Source organism: Myotis davidii, unplaced genomic scaffold (genome assembly GCF_000327345.1).
Source record: "Myotis davidii unplaced genomic scaffold, ASM32734v1 scaffold119, whole genome shotgun sequence".
In the NCBI taxonomy this organism is placed as follows: domain Eukaryota; kingdom Metazoa; phylum Chordata; class Mammalia; order Chiroptera; family Vespertilionidae; genus Myotis; species Myotis davidii.
Window position 1 is genome coordinate 1065080 of NW_006290676.1, and position 12391 is coordinate 1077470.

Here is a 12391-nt window from a genome sequence, read left to right on the forward strand (position 1 = left end):
CCGATCATGCCCCTCGGCTCTTATCTCCCTCCTGGGTTTCTGATCACTGTCAGTGGCAGGGGGCTTCTTCCTGCTTTCCCTTTTGCCTCCCTGCATTGTGCCGACATATGCAAATTAACCGCCATCTTTGTTGGCAGTTAACTGCCATCTTATTGGCAGTTAATTTGCATATTGCCCTGATTAGCCAATGAAAAAGGTAGCGGTCATACACCAATTACCATGTTTCTCTTTTATTAGTGTAGATGCCTCCACGCTCTGAGGTCCATTTCCTGCCTCAAACCTCAATCTCATGGGAAACAGCTCAGGGAGGGCACAGCCATTTCCAAGACAACTCCTGTAGGACTGACTTCCTTCCGGTTGGTCCAGCCTCAGGTTGTGATGTTACACCCAAGGTTTTTATATAAATAGATACCAAAATGAGGTTTATTCTCTTAACTCAGTGGTTCTCAACCTTGGCTGCACATTAGAATCACCTGGGAATCTTTTTAAAATCCTGATTTCTGGGCCTCATCCTCCAGAAATTCTGTTTCTTTTTATGGGGTGGGGCCACAACATTAGTAATAAAGAAACAGCATTTCTGAAGTAAGAGGCCCAGAAATCAGGATTTTAAAAAGATTCTCAGGTGATTCTAATGTGCAGCCAAGGTTAAGAACCATATCTTAACTTCATTTATCTTTGGGTGTGGTCTGAAAATGGCACTAATTAGATTTTTGCTATTTGTCTTCCTCAGTAGGATAGTTTAAGCTATTTACCCTTTGGCTGGGGAGAAAAAATACAAATCACTTGTTTTTTAAGTGTCCTTGGTTTAGGGAAGATAGGATTTACTAGACTGCTTAACTTTCACTCACTTTCTTACCCACTCAGAAACAACCAGCTTTAGACAATTCATTTCCTTTTTTTTTTCAAAATATATTTTTATACCTTATACATTTTATTACCAAAACCATATAATTCCTTTGCTCTTTAATTCAAAATTTTAACTTTAAGAAACCTTAATTTTTAGTGGCCACTGAAATGTAAGCAATTAGCATTCCTTAGATTGACTTTTATGAACACATTGTAAACACATTTTTAGCTTCAAGAAACACACCTTCTACAAAGTACAAGGTATTATATTAGCAGTTTCAAATTATTTTCTAGATTTTTTTTGTATTAAAAGGCCCAAATTAGGTAAACTTAAAACTTGTCTAGCAATAAATGTTTAACAGCTGAAATTAATTTGATCAGCTCACGTGGCTAAGGGTGTTTTTTTTTCTTTCCTTTCAATAAGGGTTACCCCAAAAACTTGCATTTTAAAAGATAACCTAGATTAGAGTTTCCGTCCAGGTATTTGCTTTTTTATTTTTTTTAATTTAGTTTTTACTTAATTCAATGTGGCACACAAATGAACAAAAACTGTTTAATGATGGGACATTGTACTGAACAGGCATTTGCATTCTAAAGGTACTAGGGCTTTGGATTCATAATTTTAATTATTCATAAGCATTTTGAGTCCAACAGGGGAGGTTTGGAGAAGGTAAAAGGATTTGGTGACTAAAATTGTTTTCAGAGCCATATCTCTGACCCTGTGAAGACTATTTATAAAACAAGGATAGTCATTTTTAATACCTCAAGGGTTGACAAATATTGGCAAAAGACCAACAAATTTATTTATCTATTTTGGGGATGTTTCTTTCCACCTGTGTAAATTTTTCTCTCAGACTTTGTAGCAATTATAGAGATTTAGTTTTGTTTTTTTGTTTTTGTTTTTTTTTCAAATATATTTTATTGATTTTTTACAGAGAGGAAGGGAGAGAGAGATAGAGAGTTAGAAACATCGATGAGAGAGAAGCATCGATCAGCTGCCTCCTGCACATCTCCTACTGGTGATGTGCCCGCAACCCAGGTACATGCCCTTGACCGGAATCGAACCTGGGACCTTTCAGTCCGCAGGCCGACGCTCTATCCACTGAGCCAAACCGGTTTCGGCTAGAGATTTAGTTTATATGTAGCATGTAGCTGAGGGTCATTTCTGCAAGTCAGAACAGCTGTATGTATTGAAAAGTCACATTGATCTAAGGAGGCCTAATTCTCCATTCACTTCCCTGAGAATGGGAAAACTGGTTTAACTACAGGATAGTATTAAACTTAAAGGTGCCATTAGCTGACCAAATCTCTCCATTGTCCACTTTATAGTGGGCCAGGCTATGTTGCAAAAGAAGCTTGAGGGATTCAGGGTCAAATTTCACTCAAAGGGGTTATCTCCAGTAACTGTTTACTTGTTCCCCATCTAAGTAAAAAGAGGCAGATTAAAATTCCCAGCTGGAAGTTAGCCTCTGGGCTGTATGGGGCCATCATCCTGTGGTCAGAGTACCACAGTAGCACAGGTCCCTTTTCACCTGGGAAATAACTGGGACATGGAGTTTTACCTTGTATACTTCCAACTACCTTGTCTACCTTGAGGATAGACTTATCAATGATCCCCATGATGGCCAGTCACAGGGAGGATGGACTCACTCTGCTCAGTCAGGTGGACTCCACTCCACAGGGATATCCTAGCATCCAGGTGCCACCCGGCTGTAGAGTTATACCCCATATCCTGAGGGCAGACTAACCAAGGGTTGTAGTGATGGCAAAGCACTGGAATGATGGACTTACTCTGCTCAGATAGATGGACTCCACTCTATGAAACCAATCCCAAGAGAGACATCCTATTATGCCCAGATTTCAGGATCCCCAAGAAACCACAGAAGGGAGCCAGCCGTGTCCGATGAAAAAGCGTAAGAGTCTATTCAAGCCCTGGCTTGGCTCCCCCAGCCTCCTTACTGACGCAGTGGCGAGACGAGAGAGAGACCGAGCTTTGTGGGTAGAGAGGTTTTATAGGGGGGTTGGAATAAGGGGAGGAGAGAGGACTGTAGGCCCTGCCGATTGGCCAGGTGCAAGTCGGTGTCTTGTTACACAGAATGTGGTCGTATCTATGGCGCGCACTTCCCTTGATTATCATTGGTTAGTTTAAAGAAATCCTAGGTGTGGCTAGCAGAGGTTTGGGCTTCCGGGAAGAAGCTCCTTGCTGAGCACATGGAGGATTCAGGGCAAGATGGAGGGCGTAGCCCCTGCCCTGGGGCAAGATGGAGAGCATAGCCCTCGCCCTGGGGCAAGATGGAGGGCGCAGCCCTCGCCCTTTCACATCCCTCCTTGTCTGCCTCTGGACTTAGCCAGCCTTATCTTCGTAGCCTGGGACAGAAAACTCTTCCTACAACTTTAGTTTCTAATTGTTGGGCTAGTGACCTGTAGCCTTGCCTTTCATGTTCCCCAAGGCCCTGATCCCTTAGGAGACCTAGGAGAGCAGCCATCTCTCAAAGAGAGTCCCTGTTAAGTTATTCCTGAGGCTCTCATAGAAGTTGGAAATAAATAAAGGATGGTTAGAAGAGTGTAGAAGAAGTTGAGGGTGATCTCCTTCTCGGTTTCAGGGACCTTAGGGAGCATACAGAAAAGGTGTTTTAAAAGCCAGGAGCCCTAAAGAGATCAGGAAAGATTCCTGGTGACTTACGTCTGGGCCAGCCAGACATAGGCAGCACCTGGAGGCCTGAGGGAAAATCTTGTTGGCCTTCTCTAGGAAGATTAGAAACTGCCAGGTGTCCCTAATCTTCCAAGCTGGATGAGTTTAGGGTCGAATTTATCTAGCAAAAGGTCCTATTCACACCCTCAGAAAGCAATCTTAATAGAAAACTCAAAGTTAAAAAGCATCATCCTGCCCTAGCTGGTTTGGCTCAGTGGATGGAGTGTTGGCCTGCAGACTGAAGGGTCCCAGGTTCGATTCCAGTCAAGGGCACATGCCCGGGTTGTGCGCTCGATCCTCAGTGGGGGGCATGCAGAAGGCAGCCGATCAGTGATTCTCTCTCATTATTGATGTTTCTCTCTCTCTCTCTCTCCCTCTCTCTCTCTCTCTCTTTACCTTCCTCTCTGAAATCAATAAAAATATATTTTTTTAAAGCAGTCATCCTTTTTTCCCCTGTCCTTGGTTATTTTGATCCTTATCTGTAGCCTAGGTTGGTCTTGCAATCCTTGCCTCTACCTCGAGGATTTCAAAAAACTCAAAGAAAGTCATCCTGAACTTAACTCCAGACAGAAAGGAAGGAAGAGAAAGAAAAGAACATCTTTCCAGTCAAAGGACAAGGATTTCTCTTTCTCTCCATTTGAACTAGTAACCTGACAGGGGAAAGCTACAGGGAAGAGCCTTTTGTGAATTTACTGTGTTCCTAGGTGCATGGATGTGGTATTGCAGTCGGCGGGGTGCCTAGTGCAAACTTCCCCAGTCCATATCTTCCACTTTTCTTACACTTTCTCTGACTTGCAGAGGGCATTATTGCAATAATGTTAACTGGAAGAAAAATAAGTTAAAATTTAATAGACTTTCCTCCTCACCCTTTTTTCCTTCTGGAAAATCGGTATTAACACTGTTTAATTGGTATTCTATAATTGGTCACTAATTTTTTTTAATATAACCTCAACCTACAATAGGAATTGAACATTTGTTAATAAATTTAACATGAAAAATATGTGAATGGTATATTTTGAATGGTTAATAACAGTGAGGTGATTCAATAAATGTTATTAGAACAAATTTACTAATGGGGAAAAAGAAACCTCAATGCAACACATCTAAACATATTCCAAAAGACTTCTGACAAGAGAGAGAGATAGGAAGAGACAGGAAAGAAAAGAAAACTAGTTTCATTAGAAAAAAATGACCTTGCTAAAATATAATACCAAAGGGAAAAACAAAATAATGTAAAACTTAAGTTAAATCATAAAAATGATGGTCAATTGGAAACGAAAATGCCACATGACAAAGAAAGATTGAATACCTTTATACTTAAAGAGCAGATTTAAATTAGTAAGACTCCAATTCAACCACCGCAGGTCTGAAGGGTGTCCCACAGAGCTGCTCTTGCTCCCTGCTCAGACACCTTGTTCAGACACCATCCTAAGTGGGATGCTGTAATTAGAACTAGTGAACCTTCCAATCTCCTCTTCCCAAGATCCCATTCTAACCTGCATTCTTGTTTATCTCTGTCACCCTATGAACTCTAAGCCTCCTGGGATGTTAAGCCTTAGATCTAATCTCTGCCATTCCTATTCAACACACCTTCATCTTCCATAGTGCCCTATGGATTGTGACAGGGACCTCCAATGTCCTCGACTTCTGTGAAAACAGTGTCTTCCCTGCCCTTGTGCTATGTAAAATCTGAATAGCCCCTGAAGAAACAGCTTCCCATAAAGTCCTGTCTTCCTGGTTCCCTGTTACTATTTCAACCAGCCCCTCATCTTCCTTATAACATTCCAGTGTCTTTGAAACACAAGCCATTAGATTGAACTGCCCATACTGCTCCTTTTGCTGTCATCTGGCATTTTCATGGTATTCTGCCTTTCCTTGAAGATTTTAGCTCCTGAATTACTGTGCATTTCTTTCCACCAGGACTCCTGCCATTTAGAGGACCTTGCTTTCCATAAAGTCTATCCACACATCATCCTGGTCTCTTAGTTCTTTTATCTCCTTACTTTTCATTGACTTCTTCCCCAACCTTGGCCATATACTTTCCTTGTCATACTTCATACTTCGTTAACAACAATAACTGCCCTGCCTCCAAAAGCCCAATTTCAAGTACACCTCTTTCAAAACAGCTTACTTTGTCCACTAAGTCCCACTCCAGCAGTCTTTGAACCCACCTCCAATCCACTGAGATCTGCCACCACTTTTTAAATAACCATGACCTATCCCATGTTCCTACTTTCCTCCTTATCCATCACTATAATCATCTTCCTTGCATAATACCTTAATTCCTTTTCTCTTTCTGTCCCATTCATCTGACAATACCTTTAACTTTGGCTGAATCCAACTTCCCTCTTTCTCCAACTGTCCTGAGCATGAGCAGCAAACATGATTAGAGAAAAATAAACAACTATCTTAGTTGGTTTTCATTAAATGTATGACGTAAACCTCTGGTGGGTTCTCAGAACTATCCAGCAAGCCTATTGCATGTCCCTATTCAGTTAGCTCTTGAAACTAATACTTCAAACCTCTTTTCCCCAATCTTCAACTCCTCCTCCCCTCACACTCTCAGCTGATAATTTCACTATATCTCTGAGAAAATAATCACCAGACCTTTCTCATACTCTATCATCAAATCTCCTAACACCTGTACCTAGTATTAAAATGAGTAAACTCTTCTGGTTTCTTAAGGTCACACCCTCCTCCTCTTTTATACTGGAACCCATCCCTGGAAAAATTTGCTCCTGCAACTGTCCCTTCTCTCATTCACAACATCCCTTTGTCTCTCCATGGATCATTCAGTTTCAGACATAAACATTGTGACATCTCTCATCTTAAAAAAAACCAAAAACCCTTGACCTTCCATTCCCTCACCAGGCATCAGATAAGTGTTTCAAAAGCATGAGTCTACTAGTGTCTGCACTTTCTCACCATCCCTTTGCTCTTGAACCCACTCACTTATCCTCACAGCACCCCTGAACTGTCATTGCTAAGTCATCAAAGTCTTCCCTGTTACCGAAGCCAACGGTCACTTTCCAGTCCCCATGTCCCTCTACCTCTCAGCAGCATCTGACAGGTCAGCATCAGTCCCTCCTTTAAAAAAAACTTTCTTCGCTTGATTTTCAGGACACCCCACTTACCTGGCTTCCTCCTACTGCCCCTCGTGTTCCCCAGAGCTATCTTGATGACCTGATCCTATATCATGGCATTAAATGCGATCCATGCATTCCTAATCCCTGAAAGAGTACCTCCAGTGTCCACTTCTCTCCTGGGCCCATGTTGCAGCTCCATCTTCCTATGAAATTATCTCCATTTGGAAGTCTAATAAGAATCTTACACTTAACCTATCCAAAGTCAAATTCTTTCCTTTAAATTTTTCCCTTCCAAAGTCTGTTCCATTTCAGGAAATATGACAACCCATTTGGTCAGGCAGCAAAACCTGAGATTGGAAAATGACCTCGGCTCTCCCGGTGCCCCCATGCTTGCCCCATGTTGAGGCACAAACAGGTGAAACCCAACAGGTCAACTTGGAGGAGGACCAGGGTGAACAGCAGCGGCAGCGTGGCTCCAGAGTTTGCAGATGCAGCCCCAGCCCACCAGCGGCTGGGGAGCAATGAACCACCTGGGGACTGGTGCTGACATGAATGAGGACTGAATGGCAGTAGAGAGGTCTCATCAGGAGGAGACTCACATCTGTGAAAAATGGTACAGAGAGTTCTTCAGCCTCTCTGAGTTCTTAAAACATAAGAACAATTGCACTAAACACCCACCTGTCCTTATTATGAATGACAGTGAGGGGCTGGTGCCTTACGAAGACTTCTCCTGGGCTGGGCTGAGCCACCAGCCATGCAGTTCAAGCAGTAAAGATAGACATAGGGAGGATGGTGGCATCTCAGGGACATGGAGAAGCCAGGGGCAGAGTCTGTCCTGTACTTAAAGATGGAGACTGCTCTGCCACCCACACCTAAGCTATTTATCCAAAAGCAAAGTGGCCAACATTAACGTCACTCTTCAAGCACTACCAGCACCAAAGTGGCTGTGAATCAGTGAGTGCAGACGTGCTGCCTGCCCCTTGCCCGGTGCCACAGCATCCTATGGGGCCTGGAACAGATCCTGTGTCTTCAGCAGCAGCAGCTATAGCAGATCCAGCTCACTGAGCAGATCCACGTCCAGGTGAACATGCGAGCCTAGCCAGAGCTGACACCCTGAAGACCTTAGGCAGCCACGTGTCCCAGCAGGTCTCTGCGGCCGTGGTTTGCTCAGCCAGAAAGCTGGAAGCCAAGGTCTGTCTCTGGACACCTTGAAACAAGCCAAGCCACCTCAGGCAAATATCTCATCCACCACCAGCTCTGCGCCCCCAGGGCTGCTGTCCTTCGCCCTGAGGCCGGATGGGCTGAGGGTGCTCCCAAACCACATCCCAGGTGCTTTGATACCCCCATCCCCAAGCTCTGTGCTCTTCTAGAGCCCTTTCTCCACTGTGGTGTTAGACCCTTCTGAGAAAGGGAAAGGGAGGCCACCCAACGTGTCTCCAGTAGATGTCAAAACCAAAGATGAGGCCACCCTCTTATAGGCAAAATTTTAGGGGTTTTGGGGACAGATAACTCCTTGCAAATCCACCTCCGTTCCCTTGCTGGAGAGAGACCCTTCATGTGCTCTGTCTGTGGCCACTGGTTCACCACTAAGGGCAACCTCAAGGTACACTTTCATCGACACCCCCAGGGGAAGACACACCCCAACTGTTTGCCAAGTTCCACGAAAAAATGATGGCAGGCAATAGTGTTCACTATGCACTCTCTGTACCTCTCCCCATAGATGAATTGAGTCTCTCTCTAGACAGCAAACCTGTCCTGGTCACAGGGATACCCAGTGCAGGTCTTTCTCAGATTCTCTCTTTGGGGACTAACCCCAAGGACCTAATGGGTGTCCCACTAGTCACCGAACCTGCAGCCTGGGCCTTCTCCAGAAAGTGAGGATGGACCCTTACTCTCCAGGGTGGGCCAAACCATAATTCCCAAGGGTTGGTAGTTTCTAAGGGAAAGGGGCACCCGAGCTAGGGTCAGAAACCCTCAAGTTGCAGCAGCTGGTGGAGAACATTGGCAAGGCCACCACCAACTCCAACCCCAACAAATGTATCATTTGCCACTGTGTCTTAAGCGGCTAAAGCTCCCTCAAAATGCATTACCACACCCACACTGAGGAGAGGTGATTCTGCTGTAAGATCTGTGATCAATCCTTCTCAACCAAAGGCAACCTGAAGACACACCGAATCAACACCTCCATGAAGACCAGCATTCATGCCCCATCTGCCAAAAGTTTACCAATGCAGTCATGTTGCAACAACACATTCAGATGCATATAATGGTCAGATCCCAACACACCCCACTGGAGAGTCCCTGTGACTTTATGGATCCTGAGCTGATGACGATCAGTGAGAATGGCAGCACCAGAGCCATCTGTCACGATGACACTATTGAAAGCATCAATGTAGACAAAGTTGCCTCCCAGGATGCTCCCAGCAACTCCTGGAAGGCCTCCATGCCTCTTCCCAGCATCCACTCCATATCACACACCCCAGGGTTCACCATAATGCCCCCCTCCCTCCCGGATGCCTTAGGGAAGGTGGGTCCTGCTCCTGTGGTCCTGCAGCAGCAGAGAAAATGATTCAGTGGAGAGCGATGGCTTGACCAGTGACTCTTCCTCTTCAGTGATGGGAAATCAGGAGTATCAGGGCCAAAGTCCAATCATCCTGGAGAACACATCCTTTCGGCCCTCTCCCCGGCCAATGGCCAAGCAGAAAGCCTCAAGTCCAAGTCTCCTGATGCTGGTGGCAAGCAGACAGCGTGGACAATAGCCACACTGAGGTGGAAGGCCAGAGCAGTCTCCCATCAACATCTGTCTGAGCCCAGACAACCTATGTCAAAGTCAAAGTTCCTGGTGCATTTGGACCGGCGACCATGTCTCCAGGCATGGCATCTTTGCTCGTGGTCCAGTCACATAGCCAGGGCAAGAAGCATGCCTGCACATGGTGTGGGAAGAACTTCTCATTGGCCAGTGCCCTCCAGATGCATGAGCTGACACACAGTGGGGAGAAATCTTTTGTGTGTAACATATGTGGGCACCAAAGGCAACTTGAAGGTCCACTATATGACACATGGCACCAAAAACAGCAGAAGGAAGCTGGCCATTGAGAACACCATGACTCTTCTGGGAACAGGCACAAAGAGGGTCCCAGAGGTGTTTCCCAAGGAAATCATGGCCCCTTCAGTGAACGTGGACCCTGTTGTGTGGAACCAGTACACCATCATGCTCAACTGTGTGATCTGGCCATGAAGACCAACCAGAATTCCGTGATCCAGAACCCAGGCATTCCTACTCTCCCAGTTTCCCTGGGGGCCAGCTCCGAAGTCAATAACACCACTCTCTCCAATGGCTCCACTGGACCTGGACCTTTTGTTGTTGTTGTTTTAAGAACCCATCTCCTCCTGTTTGTTTTTTTACTTATGTGCAAATGTTTACAATTGTGAACACAACTTAGACTCGTCCTACAATCACGATGTTGCTATGCTGCTTTGTAAAACAAAACCCCCCACACATACAAAACAAATACAGACTAGTAATTTTTATTTTTATTTTTGAAAGAAGTGTATGTAATAAGCAAATGCTGAAACTTTGCTCTAATTGTTAAAGGAGAAAGAAGGAACGACCCTAATTTCTGGGTGGAGGAGTCTTTTCCCATCAGTGTGTAAATGTAGATCAAAACTTATATAAAGCCCTAACCAGTTAGGCTCAGTGGATAGAGTGTCGGCCTGCGAACCCAAGGGTCCCTGGTTTGATCTCGATCAAGGGCACAGACCTCTGGCACATACTGCGGTTGCAGGCTCCTCCCTAGCCCCAGTCCTGGTCAGAGCTCGTGCAGGAGGCAACCAATGGATGTGCTTTTCTCACATTGACATTTTTCTGTCTTTCTCTCTCTCTAAACATCAATGGAAAAATATCAAGTGAGGATTTAAAAAACCAAAAGACATAACAAAAGTTGGTCTCTGAGTTATTGCACCTGACTTTAGGATAAAAAATATATATGTATTCCCCAAGTTGTGCCTTTCCTTCTGGAATTATAAGTGAACACAATACTAGTATCTGTTTACACTGTGAAGTAGATATAGTTAGAGGACACACTGGATGCTTTCTCACTGTTATACCTTGTGAATGTATGATCTATGGAGAAAACCTGCTGATGCTGTTGGAAAATAAATTTTGGATACTCCTTTCCAAAAACAAATTCCCCCAAAACCTGAGATTGATCTTTGATTGCTCTTTCTACCCCACATCCAACCCATCAGCATATCCTGTTGGCTCTTTGAAATGCAAATGAGAGTAATCCAACTACTTTCTCACACCTCCACAGTTATCAATCCCTCTTAGGCACCCCCAACTCTAAGGAGACTAGAGTGCATCTACTCTGACCAATTGTAGTCATGTTTCACACTCCAGTGATCCTTTTAAAACTCAGACTAGATCATGTTACTCGCTTGCCTGAAACCACCAGTGGCTTCCCATTATTCTCATGTGCAGAGAGGTGTCTCAATATGGCCCACAGGGCCATAGGTCTGGCTTCCATCAACCTCTTTAACCTCATTTTCTAACTCTTCCCTTGCTCACTCTGCTTAACCACCCTGGCCTCTTCCCTGTCCTCATTCATGCTAAGTCCTTTCATTCCTCAGGACTTTTGTTCTCTTCATCCCAGTCACAGAGGCAACTCCTTAACTTCATTGAAGTCCCTGCTCAAAGTCCCCACCTCCAAGAATCCTTCCAAGTCCACTGGGTCTAAAATAGTCCTCCCAATTCACCATCCACTTTTCTTCTCAATAAGGCCATGTGATGTCATTATTTTCAGATTTTATATTTGTGAATTTGCCTTTCCAAAATTTAGAAAAATGTTGAGTTGCCCAACACTTATGTTCCTAGCTGAGGTCTAACAAGCCAACACTGCCTTTGTTTTAGTTCTGTAAAGTTAGTGGTGCAGGAAAACAAAGAGAGTTGAGTCAGCCAGAGAAGAAAGGAAAGGAAAGGTTTAATCTGCATTCCCGGGCTAAATCTATGAGCCCCAAAAGCAGGGCCAGTGAATTCGTGCCAACAGGGAAGGGGCGGCTCCTTTTTATACAGGTGTTTAATGAGGGGCGGGGGGCATGAGCTGAGGAAGTTCCGCCGCGGGGGGTCAGCATGTTGACCTAACATCCCAGCCTTTTGGTGATGGGGGCGCCGGTTTGTTCTGACTACTTCCAGCTGACCAGGGACGATGAGAGGGGCGGTTTAAAGGGTCAGGCAGAGGCAGGTTGGAGGGTAGCCGAGTGTAGGGATGGAGCAGGAGCTGATTTACAGTCACCCGTGACATCTCCACAATCCGATCCGGGAGCAGATGAACTTGAGGAGGCAGGGGGCTAGGAGAAAAAAAACACAGAAGAGGGGCCCTATCATGGGTAGGACCCAGGTAGCTAAGTGTCTTTGGAACCAGCTGAAAAGAGAGTTGTCCCGAGAGTGTCTTGCATGTAGTTCTTTTGCACGTTTTGCTCCACTACTCTGGACTCATTGATTTAGTAGCAGCATTCCTCCTGAAGGAATATGCAGGTTCTTCCTTTTTCTGCAGTCAGAAAGTATGAGGCACGCTGGTTCTGTAGGGCTACCTGGGCTACTGATGTTACCTGCCTCTGTAGGGAGGCTAAAAAGGCGGTATTAGACCCCAGAGCTAACTGGAGCTTGTCATGAAATCCTGAGCAGAGACCAGACTGTTCCCGAGGGCGCCCCTGGCGAGGCCTACCGAGGCAGTTATACTCACCCCTAACATGGCGGGGCCGGGGGCGG

At 45.1% G+C, this 12391-nt stretch overlaps 1 pseudogene; it reads left to right on the forward strand.

Annotated features, from left to right (window-relative positions):
• The first annotated feature begins 7187 nt into the window (after window positions 1-7187).
• Window positions 7188-10056, forward strand: LOC102773066 (annotated as a pseudogene).
• The last annotated feature ends 2335 nt before the right edge of the window (window positions 10057-12391 follow it).